This window comes from Capricornis sumatraensis, chromosome 1, assembly GCF_032405125.1.
Source record: "Capricornis sumatraensis isolate serow.1 chromosome 1, serow.2, whole genome shotgun sequence".
Lineage (NCBI taxonomy): Eukaryota > Metazoa > Chordata > Mammalia > Artiodactyla > Bovidae > Capricornis > Capricornis sumatraensis.
In genome coordinates this window covers 228,267,574-228,284,441 of record NC_091069.1, presented here as the reverse complement: position 1 = coordinate 228,284,441, position 16,868 = coordinate 228,267,574, and the positions used below count along the sequence as shown (strand labels likewise).

Genomic DNA, 16,868 nt, shown 5'->3' with positions numbered 1-16,868 from the left:
TCTCCAACCAGAATCAGTTTCCTAATTTTTCTCTGGTATTCCTGATGTAATACTATTTCAACACAGCCTGACACACAGTAGCAGCTGCCAAGTGGACAGAGTCCAGGGAAGTCCTGCCATCCTGGCTAGAGCAGAAGTAAAGAGGAATCCCTACAGCTCGGTAAGAGTTACAGAATTCCCCAACATTTTCTCATTTTCTCTGTTCCCTCATGTTGGGGGTGAAAATACATTTTTTAAGTAAAGGAATTAAACATCATTTCTACTGTAAATATTTAATTATTCAAGTACAGAAACATATATTTATGTACCTATTATAAACAACTAAGAAAATGATGCCCTGAAACAGGGACATGATCAAATGTGCAAATGTTTTACTTCTTTTCCACTGGGAAAACTTCTTCCAACACCTTTATAAGTACATAAACTTCCAACATTAAAATAACTCAAAAACAACTGAGAAATTACATTTAAAATGAAAATTAACACCTTTTGTAGACAAACCTAAAGAGGATATTTTGGGTAGATTTTTAAATTGGATCAAGTTGTTAAGGATATTTTTAAATAAATAAATATTTTTAATTATGACATTAAATCAAGTGTCTTTTAAAAAATTTTTGTTACAATATTATTCAAGGGTACTTAGCAGAAACTTTCAAAAGGATTAAGAGGATATGCAATGTTTCTACAAGGATTTTCCAAATATTAACTCATCATTTGATGTTACTACTTTCAAAATGAATGTAGATATATCTTTGTCTTAAACACTCCACTCTTATCAAAAATATTTAAGAAAGTCAAATTTGCTACATATATTACCTAAATAATATAACAGTTTGTTCTCATGAGTGTAAAATTACAAAATATTCATCATGTCAAAATTGAAGAAAAACTGTGCAAATATTTCACAGAACTTGTGACATACAGAACATACCCAGACAAGAATGAAGGTATACCTGTATAAAAGTTGGAACAAATTGATTTCCAAAGTTTCTTCTTGCACAAAAGTCCTGCACCTCAGCAATCAAATATGACGATTTTCAAAGAGGATGCGGATAATTATATAAACAAAAATTGGAACTATTCGAAATATGACTTAGGATGAGCTGATGCTGCTGGTTCACTCTGACAATCACTAATTTTAGAAGACTTTTTAACAAAGTTTATGAGGTTTGAAACCATTTTCCAAGTGGTTTTGACATATTCTCTACTGCCCCCTCTTCCGCTGACACACAACCCCTCAAATTCAGATCTATGTGTGTCTATCCTTCACTCAAAAACAGCCCACTTCTAAAAGAATCATTATCTTAATAAATTCAATTAAACCTTCAGTTTACCAATACAATACCTATTTCCCCCCCTCAAACCTCATTTGTAAACCCATGTAAATTTCCTCTAAAGGTAAAGAGAAATGCAAAATATTGTTGTAGGATTTTAAGTGATACATTCTTATTCTCACAAAAGTAGTACAGAATGAAAGAGTAGTAACTGTAAACTACATAAATATCCAGCACAATAATTAAGACACATTACAGTGAAACATTATAAAGTCACATTTCTTTAAAAAATATGGTCAGAAATAATTTGTAAAATAATCAAAATGCTTATAATAATCTGCATATAATTATAATATGGATACTTTTGTCTTAAAGTATTTAAGATCTAGAGACATGCTAAAATACAAATCATATTTCCTTTAAAATTTTTTTCTATAAGAAATGTATAACAGAATTTATAATCTGAAATGAAAACCAATAAAGAGAAACAGAACTGACAATCTACCCTCTTAAAGTGATTTTAAAACTAAGAAGAACTCAGGTTCACCAAAGATGAAAAGTTTACACACACTTTCAAGCACAATACTCTATAGATTTGAAACCAAAGTCTTGGCTCCTGTGGTGTACTGAGATGATTCGTTTTATGTGTTTCTTGATTACAAGGGGACTGGATAGTTGAGTGGGTTCAGTATGAATAAAGTCTGGTGATTGTGAAGAATTCAGTCATTCCTATTCCACACTTGGGCAACTTAATAGGTTGCTGTTACATGCACTGGAATGAAGACACAATCTTACTCAAAAAGCAATTACAGAGGCCTGCACTAACAAGATAAACTTAGGTCTGTTATTTTGGAATAAAATACACAATTTAAGTGTACAGAGATACATGGACTCTAGAACATGGAATAAATATTTAATTATATATGCATGAAATCAGTCATACAATAGTAAACAGTTATTTATTTTCATTATGAAAATGTTGGCAAAATCTAATCAATGTATATTAAGCTTTTATACTTTATACATTTTTCTCATTTTAGTCTCATCATGGTTCCTTCCAAACAAAAAGTCTATGACAGGATATTTCCTTCATTTTAGGAAGAAGTTGGTTATGCGGCTTTATTTTAAAACAAAAGAATTTGATTAAATGGGAGCAAACTGATAGTCACAGTTGATACATAACTTTTATCAAACATATTAGTTTAACTTTTTAAAAGAGAATATCAAGCTTCTTTATTTTAATTTTCAGAGGAGGCATGTTTCTGTTACTTGGAGTATAAGAAATAGCAGAAGAGTAACATAATCATGATGTTTTAGGAAACATGACCATGCCAATCATGATATCTGAAAGATTACCAGAAAATATATTACTGTGCCATTTTTTGGTTAGTCTTCTAGTGTCAAACTGTAACAAAACAGGATGTCATAGGACCTACAATAAAAATCATACTAAGAAATCTTACATGTACAAAAATAGCCATTTAAATATATTATCAGCAAAAGTACATATACTTATATCACAAAAAGGATCCCTCCTACCTATACCCCATTCTTATTTCATGTCTTCCAAGAGGTTTTCTAAGCAAACACAAATATGTGTGTGTGTGTGTGTGTGTGTGCTTTAGTCGCTCAATTGTGTCCAACTCTGTGATTCCACGGACTGTAGCAAAGGTCCATCTAGTCAAGGCTGTGGTTTTTCCAGTGGTCATGTATGGATGTGAGAGTTGGACTGTGAACAAAGCTGAGCACCGAAGAACTGGTGCTTTTGAACTGTGGTGTTGGAGAAGACTCTTGGACTGCAAGGAGATCCAACCAGTCCATTCTGAAGGAGATCAGTCCTGGGATTTCTTTGGAAGGAATGATGCTAAAGCTGAAACTCCAATACTTTGGCCACCTCATGTGAAGAGTTGACTCATTGGAAAAGACTGACACTGGGAGGGATTGGGGGCAGGAGGAAAAGGGGACAACAGAGGATGAGATGGCTGGATGGCATCACCGACTCAATGGATAAGAGTTTGAGTGAACTCTGGGAGTTGGTGATGGATAGGGAGGCCTGGCGTGCTGCGATTCATGGGGTCGCAAAGAGTCAGACATGACTGAGCAACTGGACTGAACTGAACTGAACTGGACTGTAGCCTACCAGGCTTCTCTGTCCATGGAATTCTTCACGCAAGAATATTGGAGTAGGTTGCCATTCCCTTATCCAGGGGATCTTCCTGACCCAGGGATAGAACCTGAGTCTCCTGCATTGCAGGCAGATTTTCTACTATCTGTTACCTTCTAATACAAATGGCAGTTTCCTATATACTGTTTTTTATTGTGCTTTTTATTAAAATATCTTGATGTTGATTACACTTCAGTTCATATAACCTTATTTTTTTTAAATGACTACACCACAGTTCAACAGGCTATTTGATGAAAATTTAAACTGTTCCCAATTGTATGACATTACAAACAATGCTGAAATAAATTTATATATACTTCTCTGTGTATTTGTGTATTAAATCCTTGGAAGCAGAATTGCCTGTCTAAAGCTTTGCGCATTTTTGATATTACTGTAAAACTCTTCTCCATGAATCTGAATCAGCTCACAAACCAACAAAATTGTGTTACATTCCTAACATTATGTTTTATCAAAAGTTTTGTCATTACAAACTGAAAGGTGAAATATTTCAGGTTTATTTTCCATATCTCAAACAGTTTTTATTATTTGCTTAAAAGTCACTTTCAGTTACACTTCTGTGAACTGCCTGTCATGTGTCCATTTTACTGTTTGCTAGTTTTTTAAAATTATTTTCATGTTATTTATCTGAATAATATTAAAACTTTAAGAATATTGTTATTAATTTTTACTATATTTTTGCCATACATTTTTTTGACTAAAATGTCAAAAAAAATTAGACTACTACAAAAATGAAGTTTAATTTTAAATACTTTCCTTTTTAAAGGACAGTGTCTCTCTCTTCCTGAAGAACAAGTACTATAAAAGTGATTTAAGGACAATGCTACTTTAATATAAAAGTGTATGAAAATTAACTATGTTTTCTGTTTATGAAAATATTAACAGGCTGTGAAATCCCTCAAGCAAAACTTTTCAACTTTTCAATTGTGTGCCTATAGGAAATCATAGCAATCAATACTAAGGAACCAGATAAAGGAAGGGATTTTCAAAGAAAGAACCTGAAAGAGAACATTCAAAATGAAAGCAAATAGAGCAAAGAAAAAGAAAAGCTTTGTGATAGAAAATATATTTCTTCTACACTGAATGACAACTAACATATCCATAAAGGAATTATATACATAAATTACCATTTATACCCTCAGGACCCTTACTATTATTTTATTTTTCCTATTGTAATATTACTTTTTATTATAAACATGCATATACTACAGAACTATGTAACAGAACATGAATATACATATAATATATTCATCCTCAGAGCTATCGCATGTTCAATTTCAGACCATGATAAAGCACACATATATATAATAAACATACAGACATACACAAATATTTACACATACTGTGTTTCAACTTGTTTGTTTCTGTTTGCGTTTCAACTTATACTTTGGACATATTTTCACTTTAGAACACTTAGAACTAACAAACATTTTAAACTATTATTATCCATTGTAGATGTACAATAAATTATATAACTAAATTCCAATCAATGGTTACAAAACTATGCCCAAATTTTCTACTAACAACAATCCTACTGTGACCACCTTTGACACATATATTTACTTGCACACTTAGGAAGGAGCATGATGAATTTCAGTAAGTGAATGAATATTTGAAAATTTTGTTATCACCATAAAAAAGTTTTATCAATACATTTCCACTAAGAGTATATTTCTCTCATCACATTATCAGAGAATTATCACACTTTCAAAATCTATGAAACAGGCAAAACACTATCTTACTCTGCATTTTCCTGTTAACGTAGCTGAGGGTCTTTCCGCCACTTGTCATTTGTGTTTCTCTTACTTGGGATTGACATTCTTTATTCTCAGATGGTAAAGAATCTGCCTGCAATGCAGGAAACCTGTGTTCCATCCCTGGGTCCAGAAGATCCTCTGGAGAAGGGCATGGCAACCCACTCCAGTATTCTTGCCTGGAGAATTCCACGGAGAGAGGAGCTTGGCAGACTACAGTCCATGGGATCGCAAAGAATCGGACACCACTGAGCAAGTTAAACACTTTCCATTCTCAAATTGTTTAATCCTCAGTCCTTAATGAGAGTTCTAGGCATATTAGAAAATTAACTTTTTCTATTAACAATTGCCATTTGTATATATATATTTTTTCTTGCAAATGTTAAGAATCATGTCCCTACATGGGGTTTAGGTTTTCCTATCAATCTCAAAAATGCTTTCCCACATGCGACACTCAAAAATACTCATTCAGCTTTTCTAGGTTTCATATATTTAAGACTTAAATTGTTTAAATCATCTACATTTCATTGGTATGTTAAAAGTGAGGGAAAGCTCAAGTTTTATTATTAGGTTACCCAAATAAATACCTAATTATCTTACATGATCAATTAAATGTTATTTCTTCTCCATTCCCTGACTTTAGAAGTATGCTTATCAGATGTAAGCTTTCCTTTTACTCTTGTATGTCTCTTCAGTTTCCTTCTTTGGTAGATCTATTCCCTATTCTACGGCCTTTAAATCATTATAGCTTTATAATACCTTTTATTTTACAGTAAAAATCCCCATTCACATGTACACTTTCCTTGGAATTGAAATTTCTGGCATGCAGTTGTTTTTTCACTTGAGCTGAACAGTTGTTTTGAAATCAATCCCTCCCCTGGGATTTATATGGTTATGATGCTGTTTAATTTATATGTTCTTTCAGAGAAATTATATCTTTAGAACAATGTGTTTTACTATATTTTCACCTATACATTCTCACAAAGCATATTTTCATCTGTCTCTAGGGCTTTATGCCTCTTTAAAAATACATTTTCCAAGTTATTTCATGCCAAATTAAATGGCTTATTTTGTTTTAATCTATATTCTAGTTTAGATATATAATATCTATTGAAAATTTAAAATTGCAGTTAGATGCAATTAGACACTTCATTAAATTCTTTTTTATGAGATTTTAGGTTGCTTTCAAGGTACACAATTGCATTATGTGTAAAAAGGGCTAATTTTGTGTCTTTTCTAATCAGAATGTTAATGTGTCCTCCTGCCTACCTCACTGGCCTACACTACAACGTCAAAGGATGTGATCATGACCATTCTTTGCTTTTCCAAATTTCCTGGAAGTGATGCTAGTGTTCCAAGTTTTCCCACGATAAGTTTATTGAGGTAGATAGATGGAGGTTATCCTTCTACTCCTAATGTAGTCACACCCAAGAAAAAATACTAAAGCTTTACCCTTTTAAGAAGGTGGGAAAACCTTACTGCATAGAATCTTCATCTTTGTACTAGTTTGAGTGGATACCTACTAAACATGCAACAAAAAAGTAAAAACTAAATTGTAGATCCTAAGAGAAGATAAGACCAGAAAAACAAATGAAAGGAAACTCTTCAGTCTTGAAATAAAAACGTTTTATTCTGTAGAAACTAAGCAACTGCTCCCTGAAACCCTGCAAGCCCCCTCCCCGGCAGTTTGAAGTGAAGTTGCTCAGCTGTCTGACTCTTTGTGACCCCATGGACTGTAGCCTGCCAGTTCGCTGCTGCTAAGTCGCTTCGGTCGTGTCCGACTCTGTGCGACCCCATACACGGCAGCCCACCAGGCCCCTCTGTCCCTGGGATTCTCCAGGGAAGAATACTGGAGTGGGTTGCCATTTCCTTCTTCACCAGTTTACCTGAATGTAAAAGTGATGGGTTCTCCCTTCCCTCTGCCAGAAAAGCACGTCCAGAAGTGACCGCAAACTCTTTTACCTGAGAGTTAACCTGACCTGGGTCCCCAGCACTGTGCGGAGGCTGGGGGGGGTCAGCCCGAGACCCCAGCGGAGCCCAGTCCCGCGCAGGAGACGAGGGAAAGGGGCGCAGCGAGGCGGGGCAACACAGCTGGTCTCCCGGGGCCGCTTCTCCGCAGGAGGGACGGTCTCCCTAACTGAGCCTCTGTCCCAAGGCCACGGCCGCCGACTTCAGACCTGGGGGACGGGGGACACCGACCCCCACCCAGCGCCGGAGACGGCTCCTTCCCGACAGCCCCAAACTTCGGAAACCGCCTGAGGAGGCGGCGCGGGGTGCATCGAGCACAGGACGCCGCGCGCCCTCGAGTCCGCTGGCCTCGAACCGCTGCTCTGGGCGCCCGCGACCCCGCTCTCCGCCCGCCCGGCCCCACTCACCGCCCGGCCGGCCGTCCGCTCGGCATCCGGGACGCCGGGCCCAGGGTCTGATGTTATCCGCGGAGGAAGACAAAGGGGCGGGTCGGGGAAAGGCGAAAGGAAGGGAAGGATTTTGAAACGAAAACCCAACGAGTCCCGTGGGGGAGGGGCGCGGGCCGGGGGCGGGGTCCGGGGCAGGGACCCTCCCGGGGTGCCCTCCCGCCCCGCCCCTGCGCTGGGAGCTCCGCAGTCGGGGTCAGCGGTTCCTGGAGGCGCGGCCGCGGCTTGGAGCCTGCTAGCAAGTAAAAACACCAGGCGCAGGAAATGAGGAAGAATTAGTTGTCACCGCTCTCCTGTGAGGTGAGGAAAGAGATAAGAGCAGGCGGCCTGTAATCCGAGAGGCATTTTCTTGAACCTGTGAGGCAGGGCTTCCTGACAGAGATTTCGTAGTCCAGGGAGGAAAAGAAAAAAAAAAAAAAAAAAACAGTCTTTCGTAAGAACCCTGTTAATTTGCATCTGTCCCACCCCCCCCCCCCGCCCCCCCACCGCCCCAACCCTTTGGCTTGGAGACTTGGCTTTGGCGATGCAGTGCTGGCTGGAAACACTGGGGCGCGGGGCCCAGGCATTTGTTTTCCTTTCCACAGGGCTGGAGGAGGCCAGTTTGATGTTGGAGGGAGGAAGCAAGGGGTGCCAGGAGAGAGCGATGGAGGAGCTGAGTTGCCTATGTTTTCTGAGAGAAAAATGGCATTTGTTAACTACTGTTGTTAGGCACAAGTATTGTTTTCAAACTGCAGAGGTTCTGTGGTCCACGGAGAGGAAAACAACCCACCGACAGGAACTGGGGGTCCCTGACACTGTAAAGAAACAGAACTGGACAAAAGTAAGTTAGATTAAATTCTAAAGAGAGCTTGGCAGTGCCCCCACTAAGGGAGAAGTTTAGTTAGGGGAAAGCATATGGGAGTGGAGTACTGGAATTTTCCATTTTTCTTTTATGTATGCTATTTGCAATCATGCGTGCGAAATAGATTTTTTAAATTCTTATTGTATCTCTCAGTAGTAATTACATGGGACATTAGCCACATACTGAAATAATGTTAGATTGAAAGCATAAAACGGAGTGGTGCCAAAAACTACAGCTAAATATAATACTACCTGTTAGTTTTGTTTTGAATTCATGAGAGTGATTCAGAAATGGAGTTTATTAATGCAAACATCCATGGTGGTCACATGAGCGAGCCCCAGTAATTCAAGAGTGAAACGTGTCTCATGGAACATCCTGCTTTGGGGAGGGATAAAGAAACAGTTGAAAGTAAGGCATATGCCCCAAATCCCAAGTTTTGAGAGGAAAAGTAATGATGAAACCTATGTCTTTCTGAAATTCCTGATCTGGTGATGATCCAACTCAAATCCTTCAGGGGATTAAAAATTCTCTTTTTTTTTTTTTGTAGTAATTGTACTTTCAGTTCAGTTCAGTCGCTCAGTCGTTTTCTACTCCTTGTAACCCCATGAACTGCAGCACACCAGGCTTTGCTGTCCATTATTAACTCCCAGAGCTTGCTCAACCTCATGTCCATCAAGCCGGTGATGCCATCCAACCATCTCATCCTCTGTTGTCCCCTTCTCCTCCTGCCTTCAATCTTTCCCAGTATCAGGGCCTTTTCAAATAAGTCAGTTCTTCGCACCAGGTGGCCAAATAATTGGAGCTTCAGCTTCAGCATCAGTCCTTCCAATGAATATACAAGACTGATTTCCTTCAGGATTGACTGGTTTGATCTCTTTGCAGTTCAAGGGACTCTCAAGAATCTTCTCTAATACCACAGTTCAAAAGCATCAGTACTTTTGTGCTCAGCTTTCTTTATGGTCCAACTCTCACATCCACACATGACTACTGGAAAATGCATAGTTTTGACTAGATGCACCTTTGTCAGTAAAGTAATGTATCTGCTTTTTAATATGCTGTCTAGGTTGATCATAGTTTTTCTTCCAGGGAGCAAGAATCTTTTAATTTCATGGCTGCAGTTACCATCTACAGTGATTTTGGAGCCCAATAAAATAAAGTCTCTCACTGTTTCCATTGTTTCTGCATCTGTTTGCCATGAAGTGATGGGACTGGATGCCATGACCTTACTCTTTTGAATTTTGAGTTTTAAGCCAGCTTTTTCATTCTCCTCTTTAACCCTCAGCAAAAGGCTCTTTAGTTCCTCTTCACTTTCAACCATAAGGGTGATGTCATCTGCATATCTGAGGTTATAGATATTTCTCCTGGCAATCTTGATTCCAGCTTGTGTTTCATCCAGCCCAGCATTTCGCATGATGTGCATTGCATATGAATTAAATAAGCAAGGTGACCATATACAGCCTTGCCATACTCCTTTCCCAATTTGGAACCAGTCTGTTGTTCCATGTCTGGTTCTAACTGTTGCTTCTTGACCTGCATACAGATTTCTCAGGAGGGAGGTAAAGTGGTGTGGTTTTCCCATCTCTGAGAATTTTCCACAGTTTATTGTGATTCATACAGTCAAAGGCTTTAGTGTAGTCCTAAATCCTATTTTCAGTGCTCCTTAGCTACATCTCTTTGTATTATTCTTTTTACTGTTTTTTTTATTACATTACCACAGTCTGCTTAGACTTAAAATTTACATAAAATTAAGAAATTTGCAAAGCACTTTTCAGTGCCTCAGTCCTGTATGTCATTGCTGTAGTGTTTTACATGCACATAAATTATAAACTATGGAATTTAATGTTAGGTTTTTCTAAGGCAGTCAGTTGTCGCTTATAATTATTAACAGGTGAAAAATAGTTTTCACATTTATTCACAGATATGTAATAATGTGCTCTTCATTTTCTTCTTATAGATAAGGAGTTCTGTCTGTTTTTACTTCCCTTTAAGATGGGGAATTTCCTTTAGTATTCCTTGCATTCTTGTATTCAGTATATCTTTCCCTTTTCCCCTTGACTTTTGCTTCTGTTCTTTCCTCAGCTATTTGTCAAACCTCCTCAGACAACCACTGAGGTTGGCTTCTTGCATTTCTTTTTCTTTGGAATGGTTTTGGTCACTATCTCTGTACAGTGTTACAAACCTCCCTCCATAGTTCTTTAGGCACTCTGTCTACCAGATCTAATCCCTTGAATCTATTTATCACTTTCACTGTATAATCATAAGGGATGTCATAGCTGAATGGCCTACTGGTTTTCCCTGCTTTCTTCAATTTAAGCTTGAATTTTATAAAAAGAACTCATGATCTGAGCCACAGTCAGCTCCTGGTCTTGTTTTTGCTGACTGTATAAAGCTTCTCCATCTTTGGTTACAAAGAATATAATCAATTTGATTTGGGTGTCAACCATCTGGTGATGTCCATGTGTAGAATCATCTCTTATGTTGTTAGAAAAGTGTGTTTGTTATGACCAGTGTGTTCTTTTGACAAAATTCTGTCAGGCTTTGCCCTGCTTCATTTTGTACTCCATGGCCAAACTTGACTGTTACTCCAGTTATCGCTTGACTTCCTACTTCTTCATTCTAATCCCCTATATGAAAAGGACATCTTCTTTTGGTATTAGTTCTAGAAGGGCTTGTAGGTCTTCACAGAACCATTTGATTACAGCTTCTTTGACATTTGTGGTTGGCACATAGACTTGGATTACTGTGGTGTTGAATGGCTTGCCTTGGAAACAAACCAAGATCATTCTGTCGTTTTTGAGATTATACCCAAGTACTCGATTTTGGACTCTTGTTGACTACGAGGGCTACTCCATTTCTTCTAAGGGATTCCTGCCCATGGTAGTAGATATAATGGTCATCTGACTTAAATTCGCCCATTCCTGTCCATTTTAACTCACTGATCCCTAAGATATTGATGTTCACTCTTGCCATTTCCTGCTTGACCACTTTCAATTTATCTTGATTCATGAACCTAACATTTCAGGTTCCTATGCAATATTGTTCTTTACAGCATCAGATTTTCCTTTTACCACCAGACACATCCACAACTAAGCATTTCCACTTTGGCCCAGCTGCTTCATCCTGGAGCTATTAGTAATTGTCCTCTGCTCTTCCCCAGTAGCATATTGGACACCTTCCGACCTGGAGGACTCATATTCTGGTGATATATCTTTTTGACTGTTCATGGGGTTCTCATGGCAAGAATACTGGAGTGGTTTGCCATCCCCTCCTTCAGTAGACTATATTTTGTCAGAACTCTTCACTATGACCTGTACATTTTGGATGGCTCTGCATGTCATGGCTCATAGCTTCATTGGGTTATGCAAGCCCCTTCGCCACAAGGCTGTGATCCATGAAGGGGAATTTTGGTTTACATATATTTAAATTGCTTCCCAGGTGTTGCTAGTGGTAAAGAACCTGCCTGCCAATACAGGAGATGTAAGAGATGCGGTTTCAGTCCCTGGGTTGGGAAGATCCCCTGGAGGAGGGCATGGCAGCTGACTCCGGTATTCATGGCTGAAGAATCCTATGGACAGAAGAGCCTGGCAGCCTTTACGTCCATTGGGTCGTAAAGAGTTGGACACAGCAGAAGCAACTTAGCACACACACAGTCATATTTAATATAATTGCTAACTCTATCTCTTATCAAATATCTAGTAAAGAAATAGCTGGGCAAAACTCACATGATGGAATTAAAAAGAATTAATGAATGTTCTCACTCAAGTTTTTTTAAAAACAATACTTAATGATCACACAGTTCTTTATAAATTACTTTTGAAACTTCAAGTTTACTTCATCTTTAACCTTTATCAAGCCCAAATTAAACATGAGAAAACTTAAACTGAGAGACTTAAATAATACATTTATAAGTTTGCTCTATGTTGTTGAATGACTTTATGAATATTTTTGCAGGGATTTAATCCAGATATTTTGACTTTAAGTCCACTGCCCTTTTTATTATATCAGTTGATATCTATTAAAAATAAAACCCTAATTGGTAAGCTTCTAGCATTTATGCAAAATAAGTAAAAATCTAAATGGTTGAGTAGACTCCATGCTCAGTATGATTTAGCCTTCTCATGTGTCTTGATGTAAACTCAGTCTCCATTAGGAGATATCCACTGTCCAATCAAGGAAGGGCACCTAGTTTTACTATAATCTGCAGTGCTCAGAATGTGTTTGAAGTATCACTTAGTTCCTGGGACCTCATCTCAAATAGGTTTGTAGAACTTAAAGTATTTTAAAGAGTCATCTTAGAGTCTGTCTGGATATATGCCGGGGCCAGCGTGAGGAACTCCGCCCATGGCAAAGGTCATGAGGAAGGAGTCTTGGCATACGCAAAGGCATGATCAAGCCTCAGGAAACCCCCTGTTCCCGAGCATCTACCCCAAAACCAGAGTCTGTTTTATGCTCTCCCCCATAACCGTTTCTCTCAGAGAAGGAGTAAACGTGCAGCTCCAAGGCAATAAAAATCCCTGGGCGTGACAAGAGTGTTTCAGCTTACGGACTCCTCTGAAGGTTATCTAGCTCACCTGTATAGGTTCGTCCAGCCACATGTGATTGTTTGTTTACAGCCTCCCAACCTGAGAGGCCGGAGATGTTTTAGACTTACTAAAGGCAAATTCTTCTGGGGAGTTGGAAATTATTAGTATAGTGGATTGGTTAGGAATTATATTGGTGAAGGGTTTTTCATTTGTTGTGCCAATAATTGCTGCTAATTCCCTACCCTGGGTGTGACAAAGGTGTTTCAGGTCAAACCTCTCTGCTGACAGACTAGCTTGTGTGACAGGATTATCCATACTCCTGCCACTATGCAAGTGATTGTTTACTACCTCTTAACCATAAACAGCAGAGAGTTTTGGAGTATTTTGAAAGTCTTAATTAGCATAGGGCTTTTTCTCATTGTTGAGTCAATGATTGCCGCCAGACCTCCATATCCTTAGGCACCTGGGAATATATTAATCAATGTATTTGGAATATAGAAAAGGGAATATAGTAGTTTTTAAGGTTAGCAATACTAGACTTTTTGAGTTAATGAATTTTCTCTTTTGTAATAGATCACTGTACTTTGTTATAAATCACTGTGTCCTTGCTATGTAAAAATGTAACTTTATCACTATCTTAAGACTAAATAGGTCTTAAGGGGAACATTGGTGAAAGGATTTTCATGTGTTGGGCTGATGTTTGCTGCTAAATCTCCATATTCCCTGCCCTTATAATGAATATAACTAACGTATAGGAGAAATAAGTATTAACCTTTAAGCATATAGGAGAAATAAGTATTAACCTTTAAGATTAATCACGTTAACATTGGGTTAAATAAATTCCTTTCTTCATCGTAACTCACTACACCCTCACCCTATAGGAATGCAACTTTATTTGGAGGGTGATGCCTGGTTTAAGAAAAAACACCCTTGGAAAAAATAAGTTTTTTGGTTATCAGAAAGAAAGGATCATAACATGTCAGCAGGTCTCAAGGCCAGAAGATGATATAATATCCCTAAGACCTTTTTTTAATATATTTATGTGAAGCACCTGATTTTGATGAAGGTCAGGACTGCTGACCCCAGCGTGACTCTGTATTCATCCCTATGTGTAACAAAAGGTATACAAGCAAACCCAAAAATAAAGAAATTGGATCAGTTTCCGGAAAGACTGATTCCCCCGTGTCGTTTCTTTCTTACTCCCCGTTTTTCTGGCTGAATTCCCATCTGGAGCATGGATGCTATTCCACGTAAACCAAGTTATTCAGCCTCTTTTTCTCCACTAATTTTCCCACTACACTATCTGTTTCTAATCTCTCTATTTATCTATAATTAAATATGTATTTTTCCACGAACGCCGACGCCATCCCCACCTTCGAATCACCCTGGATCCACTGGGGCTGGACCCTGGAAGATATATGACTTTGTTTGAAAAGCAGAGGATGTTTAGTCCAGAAGAAAGATTAGATTTGGGAATAAGGAATAGATACCCAGTTATCTTAGAGTATTTGAACTATGTAGAAGTAATTTTGCATCTCAGTGTGTTAGAGCTGAAAATAAGGACTAGAATTTTCAGGGGAGGATGACATATTTTCAGTCACTTTCTAATTCTTACTACACTCCAGAAGCTTCAAAGAGCACCTGTCAAATACATTGTACCGAAGATTCCAGACATGCATCCAGCCCCAAGCAGTTTAACTTGAGACGAGAATAGAGAGACTCATCTCTTAGTGCAAGACTTTATATTAGATCCAAAACTTTGACCATGGAAAGAGTTTGCCTACAAATACTGATAAGGTGATGATAGTGTTAATGTTGATGTGATGACAGTAAATTATACCAATCATGTGTTTTCACATTTACAAAGTTGAGTGCACTACAGTCATTCTCTTGTTCTTTATCACTTTGCCATGTAATATCCTTTGGCATTCAAGAGACAAACAGGAAAGCTGAGGCTTAGTTAATGCCCTCAACTTAGAAACTACATCTTTAAGAGAGAGAGTACCCTGGAGCTAAAAATTTAATTCTTGGCCCGCAGTATCCTGGCAGAGGTTAGAGCAGACAGCCTTTCCTGAGCAAATTTTTCTGTTGAAAGCTATATGGTGCTCACTGAAATTGAGTTGTTTTGTCCTTGCAGTATCATTTTTAATAGCAAAGCAGTATAAAGATCCAAGTATTCATCAATACAGAAATGTAGAAACAAATTTTGGTATATCCACAAAATAGAACAGTCATTATAAAAATGTACTGACTTAGAAACTGCCTACTATAAATATATATTAAAAAAAAATACAGAATGGCCTCATGAAAAAATAGGAAGCAAATAAACAAGCACCCCTTCTCCCTAAGAAAACAAACAAAAAAAATCTGCTAAATCACACACAGACACACACACACACACACGTATATTTGAATAAACATAGAGAAAAGTTTGGAAGTATATGATTAAATACTGGGGGATAGGATTGGAGGGTGTAAGAAACTTCATCTTTATATACTTTTGTTAAAGTTTATTTTAGCAAGCATTTTTGCTTTTACAAGTAGTAGTATTTTTTAAAAAGCTGGTATCAAGGTTATGGAAAGTAAACATGACAATTACTTTTTAGTAAATAGTTATTATTTGCAAAAAGAGCTCCCTGACCTGAGCAATGTCAGAGCTCCACTTAACAAGAGCACTGCAGACACAGACGAACACCACTGATTCCTTTTTCTGTGTGAGTTCAGCCAGGGAATGAGGTGCCATGAATCCTCTGAGTGGAAAAGTGGAGTCATCCAAGCCCTCCTGACCTTCAAAGTCAAGAGGGGAACTGGCACATTCCACTGGATCTCATGGCAGTTCCAGACTGAAATACAACCTTCTGGCCCCCATTTCAGTGAAATATGGAATCCCTCATAAATAACACTCCTTATTTTATAATCTATAACTTTTAGATGGTGAGAGGTATAATTTTCTGGTTTACTGCCTGACCTGAACTAATTATAGAATGACTCCATTTTATTTTTTTTAAGCTTTCATTTTGCACTCTGGTATAGCCAATTAACAATGTTATGATAGTTTCAGGTGAACAGGGAAGGGAGTCAGCCATACATATACATGTATCCATTCTACCCCCAAACTCCCATACAGGCTGCCATTTAACACTCAGTAGAGTTCCCTTTGCTATATAGTAGGAACTTGTTGGTTATCATTTTAAATATAGCAGTGTATACATGTCCGTTCCAGATTCCCTAACTATCTCTTCACTCCATCCTTACCCTCACAACCGTAAGTTCATTTTCTAAGTCTGTTTTGTAAGTTCATTTGTATCATTTCTTTTTAGATTCCACATATATGTATTCATATGACATTTCTCCTCTGTCAGACTTACTTCACTCAGTATGATAATCTCTGGGTCCATCTCTGTGGCTGCAGATGGCATTATTTCATTCTTGCTAATGGTTGAGTAATATTCCATTGTATATATGTACCACATCTTCTTTATCCATTCTTCTGTTAATGGAAAATTATGTTACTTCCTGGTCTTGCCTATTATAATGCTGCAATGAACATTCAGTTCAGTTCAGCTCAGTCGCTCAGTCATGTCCAACTCTTTGCGACCCCATGAATCACAGCACGCCAGGCCTCCCTGTCCATCACCAACTCCCGGAGTTCACTCAGACTCACGTCCATCGAGTCAGTGATGCCATCCAGCCATCTCATCCTCTGTCGTCCCCTTCTCCTCCTGCCCCTAATCCCTCCTAGCACCAGAGTCTTTTCCAGTGAGTCAACTCTTCACATGAGGTGGCCAAAGTACTGGAGTTTCAGTTTTAGCATCATTCCTTCCAAAGAAATCCCAGGGCTGATCTCCTTCAGAATGGACTGGTTGGATCTCCTTGCAGT

The 16,868-nt window shown here is 38.3% G+C and overlaps 1 protein-coding gene across 3 annotated transcripts in view; it reads right to left on the bottom strand.

Moving 5' to 3' along the window:
- The window catches only part of PLSCR4 (phospholipid scramblase 4), a 66,707-nt gene that overhangs the window by 34,929 nt on the left and 14,910 nt on the right, over positions 1-16,868 (bottom strand). For 2 of the 3 annotated variants that reach the window (XM_068989065.1, XM_068989212.1), the window contains exon 1: positions 7,586-7,707. The exons of the other annotated variant lie outside the window; for it this stretch is intronic. The gene's annotated coding sequence lies outside the window, so the exon portion shown is untranslated. Of the gene's footprint in view, positions 1-7,585; positions 7,708-16,868 lie in introns of those variants that run through there. 3 annotated transcript variants of the gene reach the window in all.